The 16,202-nt window shown below is 39.8% G+C and overlaps 1 protein-coding gene across 12 annotated transcripts in view; it reads left to right on the top strand.

Annotated features, from left to right (window-relative positions):
* The window catches only part of TRAF3 (TNF receptor associated factor 3), a 70,026-nt gene that overhangs the window by 7,703 nt on the left and 46,121 nt on the right, over window positions 1-16,202 (top strand). For 6 of the 12 annotated variants that reach the window (XM_057365750.1, XM_057365760.1, XM_057365761.1 and 3 more), the window contains 2 exons: window positions 7,125-12,660; window positions 13,504-13,647. The exons of 2 other annotated variants lie outside the window; for them this stretch is intronic. The gene's annotated coding sequence lies outside the window, so the exon portion shown is untranslated. 4 more of the 12 variants (XM_057365751.1, XM_057365754.1, XM_057365753.1 and 1 more) reach the window with 4 other exon arrangements.

The following is a 16,202-nucleotide window of genomic DNA, read 5'->3' as shown; positions in this document are numbered from 1 at the left end:
TTGGTTGGTTGGTTGGTTGGTTTGGTTTTTTTAAAACATGAATTCTCATTATATTAGTTGACTGTTCTGAGTTGAGCTAGGGCAGACAGACTTTGAAAGTCCTCTGAACCACACATAAAAAGACAGTTACTCTAGAACAGGAGTGTCCGTATGCTTAGTTAATTGGAAAAGCTCAAAGTAGTTGAACCCTTACTTACAAAATTGTGATTTATATAATGAACAAGCAGGACAAAAGGCAGCGAGGGGAAAAAACTGGCTTCTTATGAATGCAATTATACATCAGTTCTGTCATGTCTGCTGGCAAGAGATAAATGATAGAAGTTTACAAGAGACATCGTGCTACACACTTTATTGATGCTTACAATAAATTGCTGCCCATCTCCCATAGCATGTTTTCTAGCAGAATTGCAACCTGGGAACGCAAAACTTCTTCTTAGGTTGGAATTTTTCAATGGTTGGAATTTTTCAATGTTCTGTACGCTTTAGAGGTAATGACATCTCTGTTTTGCGTTCTGAGGGCAAGTTGAAACATGCCTAAGGTAGCTTGGTCCTGCTGCACATTTACTGTTGTTTGGGTTTTTTTATAAATTTCTGACTAAAATCTTCCTAAAATCTTCTTTCCTGGTTAAACAAATGTCTTGCATACTGAAGAAATTTCTATATGAATGTAATGTGGGTGTGTGTGGAAAAAAGGACCGTGATTGTCTGTGGAGAATTGGTTTGGCTTCTCTTGTAGCTAAATGGATTTTATAGRGTATTAATTAGGCCATGTGCTAAAATACCAGTGGTTAACACCTTCAAACTAAAATGTTTGTCATGTTAAAGAAGGGGAAAAATTGGTGAGCTCTCCATTAGGTGGTGCTGCTGGGATTGAAATATAAATATGCCTAATGGAAGCAGGCTTCTCCCTAGAACTATTTCCATGTCTGTATTTTTCTTTTTAAGGACTTCTCTTTATTAAAAAAAAAACAAAAAAAACCACACTTTTCCAAAGGCAGGAATACTTGCTAAGGTATGGGGTTCTTTTCAGTTTGAAGTGATGAGATAAAATACTAAAAAGACAGTCTGTCACCATGGGAAGGAGGTATGGAAGGAATCAATCATATGCTTTTTGTGTGGGTGATTTAGATTTTAGCAGCTGCCTCTGTTGTAGCTCTCTCATCTGTTCAAGTGTTGACTCTGTTATGTTCATGCCCTGCTGCCGTGCAGATGGGGATACTGTRGCATTAAAGAAATCCACTCTCGAGAAATACTTGATTTAAAAATCCAGAAATTAATTAGGCTGACCATTACAGCTAAACCACTCTTATGAATCTTTTGAGTTCCTATGCTCTCTTTTACCCTGTATGCTAGCATTTCTTTACAAAGAGCTGTGTTTTAACTTAAGCACATCATGATGGTATTTCTTTGCCTAAGCCCTGACTGACTGGTGACTTTAGGAAACCTAAGGGAACAAAGATGTTACCTACACACAGAGACACTGATACCTTAAATGCTGGCAGGTGATCATCCCCTGTGGTCTGAAGTTCATGCTTAAAAACTATGTGATCCTCCATATGGCTAAACTCTTTATCTGCCAGCTCTGCACATGCCTTGGCATCTGGAATTGTGCTAAACACCTGTGATTAGACCCTTGACTCTCACTGCGCTTGTTAGAGCCGAGATACAAACGAAATTAAAAGTGAATTTGTTAAGTACTCCTTGCTGGTAGGATTACTTCAAAGATAGTGGAATGAGGTTGCTGAGGTCTTTGAATTCTCCTATGCCACAGGGCTGTTGGTAGGAAAAAACCCAAGCTCTCATTTTCAGAAATGGTGTTGGCCAAGAGCAGTTGAGTTAGCCCCATTGGGTTCTCTTCTCATTACAGGTAGAAGTATTTTTACTGTGATTTACAGACTCAAGGTAACAACAGCCAGCTAGCAAAGAAGGTTTGATAGCATTAAGTAACACTGAGCAAGAAATGCAAGAGATGCATTTTTTCATAAGAAACTGAGAATAATCTTCTTTTCTTTCTTCTGAAGAAGATGTAACTTTGCAAAAATCCACTTTTTAGAGTTGGAAATTTTAAATAATTTCTGATCTATCAGCTGAAAGCCTAGCTTAACAGACTTGACATGAGTTTGACAGCTGTTGAGGTGGTGTGGGAGAGCCATTGGATGTCACATGCAATTTTCTGTTTTCAAAAAGAGAAATTGAAAAGTTTGCAAAAATCTTCGTTGGCTTTCTAACCTTGGCCGGGGTTAAAATGTGTGATTGTCAGATGTTGTTAGTTCCTCAAAATACAGCAGTTTTAAGTAATAGGCGGGGGGATGATTCTTCTTGGTCTTAATCATCTCTTTTGGAATAACTCAAATGGGAAAACTTATCAGTTATGTGATAAGTGGAAAAATGGACAAGCTGTTGTGTGAGAGGACTTGGCCATTAGTGTTTCATCAGTTTGCTAATAATAACTAGGAGCTTGCTAATAATAACCTTTAAAGGGGTAATTAAAAGATAGCAGCTGTGATGTCATCCAGCCATAGGACTTCATATCAAATGTGAACTTGCCATTGTTCGGTTCCGTGATTGGCTTGGTGAGTGAGGCCAGAGCTGAAGGTGGAAATGAATCAGGAAGGGAGAAAGTTGTATTTGGTCACCTTGAATASAAATCCTTGATTTGAATGTTGTCCAGGATAGTGTATAGAGACAAGGCTAATAGTATTCTGCACTCTCTTCATAGATACTTAAATATTGACAAYACCTAGCCTTACTTCTTCCCTCCTACCTTGACTTTCAAGTGGTTAGGAAACAAACTCTCTGTTTACAGGCCAAGATTTGGCAATTAATAGGATTGATGGCTGCATTTTGCAGTGCTTGGATTCCAGGCTGAGGAATAACTGTTGCTCCTACAGCCAAAATGGCATCCCACACCATTTCCTGTAGGCATGTTGATCAGAGACGATGTAGTCAGAACAGTCAGGGAAAAAGTGACAATATATTGTAGTGTATTGAGGATGTGTCTTGTTTATTTTTTGGTGAAGAAAGTAAGGAGGGGAGGCCTAGGGAGTGATAAGAGCAGGACTGTGATACACCCCAATAAACATGAGTGGGATGGTGAAACTTATTTCTGTTTTTTGTTGTTGTTGTTTTTTTTTTTTTTTAAGTAGCAGATAAATGATCAAACATGAGATTTTGCATAAATAGAGGATTTGATATGCACAGAGATCTTTTGAGAAAGGAGTACATGTCCCACGCACCTGTTCAAGAATTTACTGCTGTACAGGAAAGCTCTTGATAATAAATATGGATGCCTGTCTTGAGTTATTAAATGAAACGCTTGAGCCTGATGTTAAGATGAGATGCTATGTGTCAGGCTTGATGCTGTTACTGACAGCAAAATGAAATTGTGTGTCTCCATCACTCAGAGGAGGCCCAGAGCTGCAGAGTACAGGAACCCACTTTATACCTTTCAACCTGGCATTTAAGTCATCACTGAATGTGAATTTTATGTTGTATGATGTTTTGAAGTGAACTGTAAAAACCRAGTCATGATTTTGTCATGATTTTAGGTTTGGGTCTTTGTTTTTCTTCTACTACTGCAAGCATGGTAAGTTCCAAAGAAGAGGTGGGAAGACCAAATAAAGACAATGTCTTAATGCTGTAGTCATTTACCAGGGCCGAAGCATCAGAGAATGTTGCCAAGTGTTACTGGCATTAAATAAAACAGAAAMGAGCATTTAGTGAGTGTTTTAATAACATTTCTGTATGGCCTTATTCCCTGTTACAGCTCCCTGAGCCCATACGATACACTCCTTAAAGCGATGTTGTCTCTCTGTTCTCCTGGTCTCCACTCCTTTTCCTGTAAATACAAGTGTTTTTAAGAAAGCTTTAATGTTTATATACAAGTGACTTGTGAGGTGCTGTTTCCCTGCCACTGCCTGACATATCCAGATGCTCACTGCAAGAGTAAAGAGGTTAGGGTCTATTGGCTGTAAATTAATTTAGAAGGGTTCAGCTTCCATTGTTCCAAGCTGATGTAGGGTATTAATCTGCTTTCACTGACTGTAATAAATGGTGTCTGGGCTCATTCTTTCTGCAGATACCCAGTGTGGTCAGTCAGTCCTCTCTGACAGCATCACAGGTTTGCTACTACCGTGGCAGAGCTAGTTAGACACTCCAAACCAACTAACTTCAGAAGAGCAGGCAGTATGAGAATTTAAATCAGGCTGRTGAATTTTCAGCATTATGTTAACTGGTAAAACTGATTACTGCCAATACTGAATGAGGGAGAAATGTATGGAGGCAATAGATGTTGGAGTGTTACACATTTTAAATCAGTAACCACTGCTTGCAATTTGTTTGTGTAAGTGTAATTGTAATTGTTTCTGGTGGCTGTCTAAACACAGCAGGCTTCAGGGTTGTCTCCAGTGTGTACTCTTGTGGATAGTAGGACTGGAGGTCCTTGCTGGTAGGCAATGTGTGGACAGGGGACTGTGGACAGACACAAGTCTCCATTGCAGAAACAGGAGTCTTTCAGGGGTGAAGTGCTGTTCTGTCTGCTTCCATCCTCTCCTTTTTCTCATCACCAGAGGCCTAGATCAGGGGCTGAACTACAGGCTGGAACACTGCTGTTCCTTGCTACTGCAAAGATTTCTTTTTCTAATTCATCCTTTATCTCTTGTCTAGGTTTTTTTTATTAGTATTTTAATTTTTGTGTGGTTGCTTTGTTTTGTTTGGAGTTTTTTTTCTGATTTGCTCTGAGTTTTGTGTTTTGTGTTATCATACTGAGATTCTTCCCTGTACCATGTGGAGATAAAGCATTAGACAAGAATTACTGAAGTTTCTCTGCCGTTATGTTCCTATCTGAATCAAGGCAATGGGTTTTATGGTGTGACCTTAGCTTACAAGAGTAGCTCCAAGGGTTCTGAGCTCTGCAGGGCCATCTTGCAAAGTGGCCGATTAAGCTTGCTCCTCCAGCATGATTTCCAGATGTTTAACATTGTAGGAAGCTTTGTGTTTCTTCTTGAGATTTGAGTGGAAAACCTGAGGCAGACCACGAAGCCAGTATTTTTCTGSCTGTAGTTTTTTAGTGAGGCAAACGGGGAGTGCAGCCTGCCAGTTCCTGGAGGGTGAGGTCTATATCCATGTGTTGGTAAAGATGGTGAAGTYCATGTCAGCACAGCATTGCCAAGACTGACCACAAGAGTCCAGTTACAGGTGAAAAGTGTTCAGCTATCCCAGGAGACAGAGCTGTGCTGCTGTTTGCTTTCTGTGTGAGCTGATGGACACCTTGGGAGCCATGCTGAGGACCCAGGAGATCGCTGTGCTAATTGTGACAGAGATGTTGCTTTTTGCTTGAGCAGTGCAGCTGCATTGCTGGTCTCGGTCTGTRTGTTCCAGGCGTAGAATTTAGGCCTTCAGATGAATGAGTGCATYGGCAGATAACAGAAAGAAATGTGCTTTTTTGTTTTCTGTTCTGTGTGTGCTTTTTTCCTCTTCCTCCATAATTGCAGGTTGGTTCTGTTGTGCAGTGGAGGCAGCCCCCATCACTAGGTTTCAATTTAGAAAGAAGCATGTAGTTACTTGAGTCAGAAGACCTTTCTCATTCATTCTACTGTTAYTATCAGCATGGCTTTCTCTGGCAAAGACGTAGGTAAATTGTGAGAGGAAAAGTGAGATGGAATGTTGGGATGTACTGTGGGGGGATGAGAATGTTTCAATAGGACAGAATGCTTTAGAAAGGATTTGCATCACCAAAAGCAGATTGAAAAAGTCAGGACCACAGAAACAGTTGTTCAGATATGGCGTTATTGGAGCCTCAGCAGTAAGGGTTGGCAGAATATGAACATAACTCTCTSATTTTGAGCTTCTAATCATGTGTGTCCCCCTGAATGCTTATGGCCTGCTGGGAAAGTTGTATTGCACTGTCATGGTAATAGAATTTTACCACTTCGGTACTAAAACAAATGTGGTCTCTGTGCTTTTTCACATAGTAGGCTTTAGTTTATTATCAGCCTCATAATTTGAAGTCTGTTTTAGAACTGTAGTCCTGGTACTTGTGGATTTGTGATCCATGGCATTAATTCAAAATATTTATTCAATTACCAGCTTTCAAAAAGTTCTGTTAAGAAAAGGCTTACTGTTAAGTGTCATTAAAAATATTTTTAAAGCAGCAACTAAAATATAATCTGCATTTTTAAATTGGTAATTTTGAGCAGATTAAGAAGAATAATATAACCTGTGCAATGTTTTGAATTGACTCTTTTGGTTTTTAAATATAATCCTTAAATCAGCCCTCTGAAAACTGGGGAAAGATTCCTGCATTCACATTACTTCACCTTGTTTGAGTAAACTGGATTTCATAGTGTTGTGTTGCAGCATATTTTCCATGTTAAAAGAAGAAACACCTTTCAGTTTATTACTGACTGCCTAATGATTCTTGGTGCTCTTGTTAGCTTTTAAAAGTAAAGTGAAAATGGAAGAACTAAGATGGTGTCATGCTTTCTCGTAAATACATTCTGACTGGCTCACTAATTTTCTACAAGAATAAAACTGCTTCCTTAAACTGCTTCAGTTCTTAGTGTCACAGCTCTGAAATGGCAACAGTGTGCTAGCTAATGTTTCAATACCATTTGGTGGTAGTCTAAAAGCTGCCTCTGTTTGCAGTGTTCATATTTCCATCCTTTAATATCAGAGTGTGAGTCTTTCCTGTGCTGAGCAGGTTGAGGAGCAGTAGCCAGTAAAGCAGAGCTGTGTTGTGAAATGGAGCRTGCATCACACAGTTTCTTTTCTTGGTTTTGGTTTAGGTTAACAGAAGTGTCTTCACATCTGCAGTTTCTGGAAATTTAAGAACACCGTGAACCTCTGGCCAGTAAAAATTTTCCCATTATGTAAAACCATTCTTGTAGATACGCTTGACTAAGTGATGGTAGTGGTGATTTCCTCCATGAAATAAATAGACTTTTGCAATGAATTTTCTAGCAAACTAGTGAGTCTTAGGTGCAGCCTTTTGATCTGCTGTAGTTTGTTATGGTTTGGTGCAGCCTTTGCCTACTATTTCTCTTTTCTGCCTTCAGGCTTGTGAGAATTGTTTCTGTGTATTAATAGGAGATGCTTGAAACCGACTTGACTTGTTTGTTTCCCAGCAGGAAAGCCTAAGTGCTTAGGCTTTAACTGAATCAAGACCAGCTCTCAGCAGTGGGAAACAATATATTAATCTGTCGGAAGCACAGACTGCAGTCTTGTGTGTCACTGGGGTTTGTGTTGGGAATTTTTTTCATGTAAACAGGTAGGTAGGAACAATTCTTCTGCTGTGTATGTTTTTAATATATACATTGAGAAACCTCATGACAGTTGTGTGAGTTGGGGTTTTTTGTTGGTGGGGTTTTTGGGTTTTGGTTTTTTTTGGGTTTTTTTAGTGTTAGTATCATTGCATGACACTGTAAAGTACCTTATTCTCCTTTGTGTTTTCACATCTTTAAGTTTATGGTATTAATTTTACAAATCATCTTCAGTGCCTGGGTTTGGTTTAGTTATGAATGAGGGTGACACCTCAAAAGTCAAAACAAGTTTCACTCTCATTTCTATAAATAAACCTGCTTTACAGCCTTGTTCTGTCTTGTTGTGTGTCTTGCACACAATCAGAATGGACTGTTTGGCAAGTTCTTCTGCATTCTGCCTGATGGACTTAAGTTGCATGATAGTATATGGAGGCTTGGGGTTTTTTTGTTTCATCAGTTGTATTTGCAAGGAAGGTAAGCAAATTATTGTCTCTATTTCACAAAAAATCTTTCCCTCAGATGTTTGATTTCAAATAGATTTAAAATCTGATTAGAACTCATAGATGATAACCAGCTTCCTCAGTCAGCCACAGCCTAATTTGAAAAACTACATTATACCTTGGTTACAAGAGCAGAAAATGTCCTTAATCTTTCAGAGCAGTACTTTAAATATGCTTGGGGTTGTGCTTTCCTTCCTTGTTCCACTCTACTTTTTCTGGAGTTTGAAAAGAAATTATGCTTCTAAAAAAAAAAGTTAGTCCTGTTTGCCTTCAGTTTAGGCTTTAAATTAGGAATGGATAAAAGAAGTGAAACATGCTCCTTTCAACTTCTTGATGTGGACGTAGAAAATTCATCAGTCCTTCAGGTGAGTGATGGGGTTGTCTTTGGAGAGGAGCAGCAGGTGATGCTCTGGGACTACTCTGGCTTTTTCCTTGGGACAGGTACAGCTGTTTAAAGCTGGAAGGTGGAGAGGCTCTTTTGAAATCCTCTGTGGAAAGGGATAAAATTTAAATTTTTTGCTACACTATTACTAAACCATATGTTAAGCACTGTGACTAAGAACTTGTTGTCGGTAATTATGTAATTAATGATGCCGTTTATATACAGAAGTTCATGTTCTTGCAATAAGTTCTTTTTGTGGGTTCACATAACAGTTAGCAAGTCCTTTTTAGGTTGTGATCTAGAAGTTGCATCTGAAGAGTGCAGGAAAAGGAAGTAGTCTGCTGGAATAATTGGACACTCTTTTGGCCTTTTGTCTTTCTTTTTTACCCTCCCACACCGGACTGTGAACAATTYATGAAGCAGACTTACTGTCTTTCTGTAAAGTTTTTTTTTTTCTCTTGGCCACATCTTCTAAGTTGGTGCTAGGTGTTTGGTGCTGTTTTCCTTAGAAATGTTGTGYGCCTTTTGCTGGTGTGCGAATGCCAACCAGAAAGCAGCTCGGCTGCACRTGGCTGTCTGGAAGTAATTTTCACTGTCCTGAAGCAAAACAGGTTAAATGTTAAGGTGCTAGTCTTGGACTAACTGCAGAAACAAACAAACAAAAAAAAATAAAGATCTTACTTTACTCCTTATGTAGAGTTTTTAGGGGAAAGGGATATTTTTGGTCCTTCTCCTCCCCAACTTCACCAAGATATAATTGTTTTTGTGTTCCTTATTTCTAGTTATTTTTTTCACTTTTGACAGTTCCCAGCTTAAGACTGGAGTCCTATTATACAAGGTAATACATGTGAAGAGATGGGAGCTTGGTAGGTGCCCAGGTAAGATCAGAGAAAGCAAATCTATTCCTTCACAAAGGAGAGTAGAAATATATAGAAGTGCTCTAAGTCACGCAGAAAGTTTCTGATAGCTTTTCTGATATTTTTTTTTTCTGTTTCAAAGCTAACAGGCCTCTCTTTCCTCTTTTCAAATTTGTGATCATGTTTTTAAAATGTTGCATGTCATGTGGTCTGCAAACCAAGGAAGCTGAAGAAGACCTTTGGTGGTAAACTATTTTCAGTAGATATAAATTTAAAATAAAACTTCGTTTGGGAGCCTAAACTGGGGTATGTACTGTCCACTACAGGATTTTCAGTGTTAACTAAGCCATGTTAGATAAAAAATGGTAAAATTGCTGKTTTGGTGCATGGACACTCAGAAGTAAGAGTAAGCAAAGGACTTGTGCACAGSTTTGAAAAATTGATCTTCCCCCCATCTGTTGGTGGGGGAGTGGGCAATAGTTATGTTCACTGTATCTGAGTCTGCACCTATGCCCATTATTTTACAGGAAAGGAAAACTTTAAAAGATGCCCCTAAAACCAGCCAGGCTTTGCACTGCTTTGAGCCACCCCCTATAAAAGATGCATCTCCCTCTAACCTCTCCCATTTTCTCTCTGCTTCTCCCCACCTCAAATGCTCTGACTGCTCCTGYCCCCTCCCGGGGCTGCAGAAGGTGCTGGAGGGCTGGGGAGGTTTCTGAGCTTTCTGTGGCATTGCCAGGGTGTGTTCAGCCCTGCCTGATGCTCCAGTGAGGCTGAGCTGGAGGAGGCTGGCAGGATGCTCCCCAGAGGAAAACCTGCACCTCCAGGAGTAATAGATTGCTGAGGGTAGGCAGCTGCATGAGCTAAAAGATCTGGCCTTGAGCCTGGTTCTGCAGAGGGAAGGAGGGGTGGGAAGCAGTGGTGATCCTGTTGTTTGGGATGAGCTGGGCTGGTTGGTGCTGAGGGCTCCTTGTTGCTCCCTGTGCTGTTAAACGCAGCTATGGAGAGTGCAGGGGGATGGAGTTAATTCAGATTGTAAGTTAAGACTTCTAGTGTCCAGAGACGCAATGGGCATCAAGTGAGAAGAAAAAAAGGATAAAATTCCATTTGAATTCACAGAAAGYTTTTGACTGGGGGTGTTGCTCAAACACTGCAACAGGCTACCCAGAGAAGTGGCAGAGTCACTCTCTGTAAATATTTAAAAYGGATGGGAGGCTGTGCTGGGCAGCTCTGCCTAACCCTGCCCAGGCAGAGGGTGCTGAGCTGGGCAGGCTCCAGATGTTCCTTCCAACCACAGCCCTTCTATGAAAGCTTCTTTAATATTTGGATGTATTCTTTTGCTGCTGTTGTGGAACACTTGGGGAATAATTACAAATGCCCCTGCTGGGCACTTATCTCACAAATGCTGCTGTTGTGTAATCACGGCAGTTTTAATTGTATAGGGAAAGCGTCCAAGTGCTAAGTAGTTAATTGACTAAACTCCCCGATTTAAGCAGCAAAAGCAAAAAAAGAACCAAAAATACCAGTATCTCCCCCTTCCCCGAACTTAGAAAATACAAGAACACCCTAAACCTTAAAAGACTTTTAATACCTTAAAATATTATGAGAATAAAAGGTATCTTTATTATTACAAAATTGTGTCTCCCCCCCCCCCCCACTTTCCCCTAGTTTTCCACAAAGTAGTCCCCCCAAATTATCCTGTATAAAATAAAGTAAAAGGCAGGCAGGAGCATGAGAGGAGGAACAGCAGGGAGAATCCTAAGAGATCCAAACAACTCTACAGTTTGTGCCTTTCAGCCCATGGCTAGGATGGCATGAGATGATTTGAAGGAACTCTTCCTGTAGCTGTGTTTCTTTCCCGGGCTATTTCAGCCCTCCACTGATTGCATTTTGCACAGCACTCAGAAAGACTGCAGTGCAGTAGTTGGCAAGGAGGGAATTACTAGGAGGGAAAATCAAGCTATGGTGGCTCCYCTTGGCGTGTGGTGTTGCTGAGATCTGCATTTTGGAGCAGGTAATGAACGGCTGCCTTTGGGTTCCCAATTCCAAAGTCTGGAAGCTTGTAGATAAAAGGATGTGGAAAAGTTTCCATTAAATGTCCTGAGAGTGTGCATGGCATGCTGGACAGCCACTAAGCTTATTGATGCAGTGGTTTGGACTTTTTCCCTGATATAAAACACCTGCAGTTTCTGCCTAAAACTTTGTTTTTAATCCTCTGTGCTCAGAGTGTGGAGAATAAGGTAAGGTACTTTTTGTTGCCTAACATATAAAGGATAATGGAAATAATTTCTGTATGTTTTAGCATGCAACAATAACTGTGCTTGTTGGAAAGTAAAAGTTTTGATTGCCTTTTTTATTGCTTGCAATTCATTGAAATTCTTTGTAATAATTTCTCTGAATTAGCTAGTATAGTCAAGTTGAGAAACAGTTATGTGTACTTCATTAGTATTAAAATACTTTTTTTTTGTAGTCAATTTTCATTTTGGTTTTCCAATATAGTATGGAATTATTTTCAAGAATAGTTTTCTCAAAATGTTCCTCTCCTTATGTTCGTCTTAAGTACTAAATCCCCAAACCTTTCTGTCTTACCAATATCTTTGGATTTTTTTTCCATGCCAGATTTTTAAGGGTATGGCACTGTCATAATGCTGCTGTTCAGCTGTGGAGTGCACTTGTTCAGTAAGAATGGAACTTTGGAGGCGCCTCAATTCTCTGGTTTGGATGGGGTTGGTTGGTGTCTTGGGAGGGAGAGGCTGAAAGTGCAAAACTCCCTGCACTAAATTTGGATTTATACCGAAGAATGCGAAGGAACGGTGGCCAGGGTCATTGATATAATCGGTGTCTGAACTCAGGATGAAAGCTAAGAGTTGTAGAACTTCAGTTTTTTGCTAAGTTAATATGTAAATGCTTAGTACAGAAATTTGTACTACTTTTGTGACATCTGTAGGTATTATAGGCTGACTTGTGATTTATATACTGCTTTGATGGGGAAAGTGTGCAGCTGCAGATCTTTTTGTATGAGTAAGCATTTATTSCTGGAGTTTTCTATAAATCTCAGTGCTGGGCTGTTTTTCCAGGTACTGTTTTTCTGGAATCAGCCAGATGAGGCTTTCCATAGCCTGTGTGTGCATTTTGCCGGAATCTGTAACCACTCATTAGCATGTTACTTATTGTGATTATGGTCCAAAGTAGCATTGCTGGTACTTTGGTAGTAGYAGTAGCCTTTCCTTTCCATTTCCTGAGGACCAAAGGTGAATTGTAGCGCGTGACRMTAAGATAAAAAAATCAGAATGCCAYAAGAAAAGGACTCATTTATAGCTGTGGCAGTTTGTGGCATTTCTCCTGACTGCCTAGATGTTATCTTGGCCTGGTGTTACAAAGTCCCACACTTCAGCTGTGGCCGTGGGAGTGACAGCCCAGCGCGCTGGGAGTCAGGTAAGCATTCCTGTGACGCTCTGCCCTTCCSTAGGGAGCTCTGTGGGATTGCTGAGGCTGCCCCATCCCCTCAGCCCCGTGTGTGTGCGGGATGCCAGCTGGGATCGCGCTGCCGAGCCGGGTGCCCGGTGCCCRTCCCCTCAGTGCCACCCGGGAGCGTCGCGGCCCTGGCGCCACGGAATAGCGCCCGGCTGGGCACGGCTCACCGCCACTGGGCTCCGGTCTAGGTGGGTGCAGAGYTCACTGGCACCACTTGAGCAGCTGGAATTCCTGTGAAATGTGCTTTGAGTCTGTATTGTACATGGCTGGGTGAGGTTACTACTGCTGTGTGCTCACACAAAAGTGACCCTGAAGGGGAAAGAGAGAGGCTGGGGGGACTCCAGGCCTCGTGTGCTGGTGGCCTGGGCATTGCTGGAGTGGTTGTTGAACCTGAACTTTACTGTCACCTTTAAGAATGTACATAGAGATTGATGAAGATTTGTATTAATTATGCTTTTGGACCATTTTCTTCTTTTTTTCTTTGTTAAAATTCCAGTATCAAACAAACTTCCCCAAAATAAGTTGCTTGCTTCTAATGACCTCTTGGAATATTGTCACGAGGTGGTTTTTAAAGAAACACTCGGCAGAACACTTAATTACTTTCCCAAAATTGGGCTAATGTTTTCAAATGGAATTTATCAGACTTTCCAAGAAAGTGGCACTGCTTTGAAGATTTTATAGTCTGTAATGGCACACAATGTGTCTGGGTGGAGAAGTTATTGTGTGTGCRTGAAAGCAAGAAGCATAAGCTGTGATTTTAACTGTGCATGTCCTCCTTGAAAGCTATTTTGTCGAGAGTCCTTTGTGAGAAATAGTGGAGGAGAAGAAAACAATGGTTTGAAAATCATGTTGCTATATTTTGTGTAGTGTTCTTCGTTATTTATCTTACATTTAGGTTATTTTAAAAATTTATCAGTAAGAATTAGTTTGATAGTCTAATAAAGCTAATGAAGTAACTTCATAGGTTCTGAGAAGCCTGTTACAGGGTGTTTGAATGAAGGAAATGTAACTCAAGCTTTTTCTTTCTTCAGGGCAAAGAAAGAAACCAGGCAGACTGTAGCAAAGCTCCCTTTATTGGCAAGAGTAAAGAGAACCCTATCAGAGCATTGAGAAAGCCTATTCTTCTTTCTTCTCAAGCTGCGGATCAAATGAGATTCAAATAAAACGAAGGAAATGTAAGCAATGAGAGAGTCTTCCAAATTTGGTGGGGGGGGAGGTGTTAGTGTGGGAAGAAGTATGCAGATTTGATCAAGAAAGCTGTTGCATGGGCTTTGTAAATCAAGAGGTTTTTTTTTAAGCTAACAATTCCCTTTTTAATAGTATGGTTTCTTCAGCTGTCTGTGAAGGAGAATTGTTATGTGAGAAGGAACATATAATTTCCAGACTGAAACAGTTTACCTGTTAGCAGTGAAGAGGTTAGAAAAGCAGGGAGTAAGAACAGAGATTGGGCAAGAACTGTGAAGGATTTCAACCTTTATGCCATTGTGGGAGCAGCTGTGATACCGAAGARGTATTTAAATTGGAAAAGGGTCCTGTAACCTGTTCTTAAGGGGAACCTTTTCTAAAGGTTAGATCCTAAGAAAACAGATAAATTTCATGGAATTTGTGATACTCCTRTTTTGGACACTCACCTTTAAACTTCTCATGCTTGTTACTTGACTTGTGCATTGCCTGAAACTGTATTCCTATATTATGGCACATTCTTTGGTGGCACTGCCACTGCTYTCTGTGGCTCTGATGTGATAAAATTCTTCCTTTTGTTTTTAATGTAAGGTTTTTTTGGCTACTGGTAAAATTCTCACATTTGTCAAGCATGAAATTTCTGATAGCATTGGATGAACTATGAAGGAGATTTATTTGGAATTGCAGTTTGATATACTTTCAGAGGTTTCTTTTGCCKTGTGGTTGAGTGCATGGGTGAACTGGGCTGTAGTCTATCCAAACTTCATGAGCTACTGATTAGGAGACAAATTGCTGCTGCATTTATTAAGGAGATGGTGATTTTTTTTTTTTAAATAATATTTTTTTCTCCTGAAGCATGAATATTTGGGTAGAAGGGAACATTTTACCTGAGCTATCTTATTACTGCCTTGAAGTAGCTGCTTGCAAATCTGTTTTCTTTGATTTTAATTCAACATTTAGTCATGCATGTAATATTTCCTCCTTACATCAAAAATGTAATACAGTCTTTTGTGAGATGAGCATTTATTTTGATGACCTTGGTCTGGATTTTCATGTGCAATCCTTTCAGCAATTCAGCATTTCATTGCTGGTATGATGAAAGATAGATTTTTACAATATATACTCCTGCTATATGTGTTGTTGATTTTTGTATTGTTGATTTGTGCATTAAGGTGAAACTTGAATGCAGTAGTTGAGGGTTTGATTGAAATTGCTGGTCATAACTGAGCAGATGAGAGGAAAAAGGGGGCCTGTACAAAGAGTAGTGTATGAGTATTAAAGGTTTGTGCTAATAGAGAAGAACTCTTATGACCTATTATGTTCAGCTTAGGCCACTTTTTGAAAAACAATTATCTGGAGACGGTTTTAAAAAAATGGGTGATGACATTTCATCAAAGAGGTAAAGTTTTCTTGTGGGAAGTGAGAGAAACTTAGGATTGTCCTCTTTCAGCTGAACTTGAGATACTGTGGATTTGCCTTAATTACAGCTGCTGTCAGCTCTCTATCTTGTATGAGTGCGCTGATGAACTCCCTTATTTCACTGAGACAGAGGCTGTTTTGATTGATAACAAAACATATCCTTGTTCCAAAATGGAATAGCCTTCACTGTTACTAATCACAGCTATCACCAGCACAGCTGTCAGTGAATAAGTATAACTCTGGTGCWGTCAATACCCAGGAGAATAAATTAGCAAAGTAATAAAACCATATCAGGATAAGAAATGCGATGTGAGTTTACATATACCTAGTTTAATGATACTTTTTCCCCTTGAATAACTGTCTCTAAAAATGGAAAATTATTTTTAAAAGCCCCAGAACAAAGAAAACAGTTTTTGACACTATGACACTTTTTCTAACCATAGGACTCACTGTTCTGAGATAATACGAAGAATTTTCTGCTCTTGGCCTCAAAATAATTGCTTGTAAATTTAGCAGATGTGTACAGAAAACAGGAATCCTGCTTAACAGATGCTTTGGAGCTACCTTCTTCATCCCTCTTTTTTTTTTTTCCTCTTGCCTATCCACTAGTATGTTTTAGATGCTGGGTAATGATGGCAAAGAATCCCAGGAGCTGTTTTGTGCCTGGCTTGACGGATCCACATTACAACACTTTTTATGTATTTTGTGACTTTATGCTACATTGTAGGAAGTGCATTCTGAATTGGATTAAATTTGACACTCCTTTGGGATCTTCTGAAGGCAGCTGTAAAAGAACTTCCAAAACAGTGTGAAGCAAGTAGAAGAAAGGATTTTTTACAGAAGCATTTATAATGTTAAGATGGTAGTTCTCCTTAAACTATCTCCATAGAGAGATGTAGCTTTGTCTTTAATATTATACCTAGTGTTTTCAGATCCTGAAATTGCTTCCTAAGATAATAATAAAGCATTGGTATAGAGTTTAGTTGGAAAGTGTCATGAAAAAGAATCTGTTATGACACTAAGACATGTGGGCAAATGATTTCTTCTTATCTAGACTTCTGTCAGGGTTTAGAGTGGTGACAAATCTTGCTAGAAGAGTCTAAAAATAATATCTCCTACTAATGTAGAA

Source organism: Malurus melanocephalus, unplaced genomic scaffold (assembly GCF_030028575.1).
Source record: "Malurus melanocephalus ecotype Western Australia unplaced genomic scaffold, MMel_1.1 scaffold_57, whole genome shotgun sequence".
Taxonomy (NCBI): Eukaryota; Metazoa; Chordata; class Aves; order Passeriformes; family Maluridae; genus Malurus; species Malurus melanocephalus.
The sequence above is the reverse complement of the archived record's forward strand: the minus strand, read 5'-3'. Positions and strand labels throughout refer to the sequence as shown.